The 1,754-nt window shown below is 35.5% G+C and overlaps 1 protein-coding gene across 3 annotated transcripts in view; it reads right to left on the bottom strand.

Annotated features, from left to right (window-relative positions):
* tafa2 (TAFA chemokine like family member 2) overlaps nt 1-1,754 on the bottom strand; it is an 84,117-nt gene that overhangs the window by 69,544 nt on the left and 12,819 nt on the right. The gene's annotated exons all lie outside the window — the stretch shown is intronic.

Raw genomic sequence — 1,754 nt, 5'->3', positions numbered from 1 at the left:
AACCAAGAAAGTTGCGAGAGCTTTCATGTTGGCGTCTGTAAGTTGCTGTGCAGCTCCGGATGTAACTCTGCTTCTCTGTCCTGAAACTCCTGTGATTCAGGGACTTATATATCCAAGGTATGGCGTGACTATACGGGGTTATAAGTACTTCAGAGGAATTTAGCTTGTGGACAGGAATTGGTTGCACTTCCTTATTTCGTTGCACTTCCTTATTCTTTCAGAACCATGTTTCTAAATTCTGGTAACCTTGTACCAGATTCAGAGAATAATATGTTGTAAAAGGACAAAACTAGAAATATGTTGCTTAAATATGTGACATCAGGCTTTTCAGTAATTAATGAAATTATTGCAGGAAAAAAAATTTAATCAAAAACTTAAATTGTAATCTTACAAAATGCTAAATCAATACACAGTGATGACAGATATGAATAAATAAAGAAAACTAACTTAAATTAATTAATTCTATAGTGGAAATGAGTGTTAAATTAATTAAGCGTTAAGTTTAAGTTCTGATACTTTACTGCTTACCAGATTTTTGTTATTTTGACCTACTTGTAAAATGGCTTCCAGTAAGTGATTTTGCTTGGATAGTTTTTAATAAATTAAGACTTAATTCATAAAAACACCCACTATCAGCAAAGTTTGTGACAGCTTCCATAATAATCTGAATTTGTGGCAGCCAAATAATGCTGCCACAAAGGGGACATTGTGTCTTTTTTTGAAGGTCTCAAGCCCTGATAAATGTACATGTTTGTGTCAGGAAGGGCATCCAGCATTAAACATTTGCTAAATCTAACATGTGAGTCAAGAACAAGATCTCAATACTGGATCTGCCATTGGTGCCGGTGACCAACATGGTACTGGTCCTCAAGGCACATTGCCCTGCATGTTTTAGAAATGTCCCTGCTTTAATGCACCTCATTCAACTGATTGCAGTTCAAGCAAATACCTGCTAATTGAAATCACCTGTGCTAAAGCAAGGGAACACCTAAAACATGCAGGGCAGTGTGCCTTGAGGACCAGGGTTGGGAAACACTGAGCTAGAGAGTTGGTTAATGATGATCCATGATGCAGAGGAGTAAGGTGGACATATTTTGTGTTCAGGTGGAAAGGTAGCAATTATTGAGTATCAGGGAGGTCCAAGGATTGAAATGCATGTACTCCTTAGTTGAATTATTTTTTAACCCTGTTGATTCCTTAAAATCAGTGCTATATGGTGTTAGCAGTTGGGGAACCACTATATGGTGCTGAGAAAACTTTAGCTGTTTCAAAGCAAACTAGCTTTGATTCTTATTGTGACAGAAATCAAGTTTGTTTGATGCTAAAACATCCAAAAGATTTGACTTTACAAAGTGAACTGACCTATATACACAGCTAGTAGTAAACTAGTTACTCAGTTACATTTACCTGAGTAACTTTTTGAGGGGGAAAATATACTTTAGTAGTTTTACTAGACTGTACAATTTACTCTTTCATTAGTAAAAAATTATTAGACACTGTATCAACTGCAAGTAACTGAAGAAAAAATAAAAAATGCATGAGAATCTTTATTGTAATGCTGCTTTCTACCTGCTCTTTTGTTTAGGACTGGAAGTACTTTACTGTGTTGCATTAGCACTTTGAGAGAGAGAAGCAGAGACACACAGAGATAATTGTTTTTCCTTGAGTAAAACACACCAGTCTTAAAGAATAATTGCAATAAAACACATTCTGTTGATCAATGGAAGAGTTTATTTCCTTAAAATCACATTTTA

The sequence above is a fragment of the Poecilia formosa genome, unplaced genomic scaffold (genome assembly GCF_000485575.1).
Source record: "Poecilia formosa unplaced genomic scaffold, Poecilia_formosa-5.1.2 Scaffold318, whole genome shotgun sequence".
NCBI lineage: Eukaryota > Metazoa > Chordata > Actinopteri > Cyprinodontiformes > Poeciliidae > Poecilia > Poecilia formosa.
This window is presented reverse-complemented; position numbering and strand designations above follow the sequence as displayed.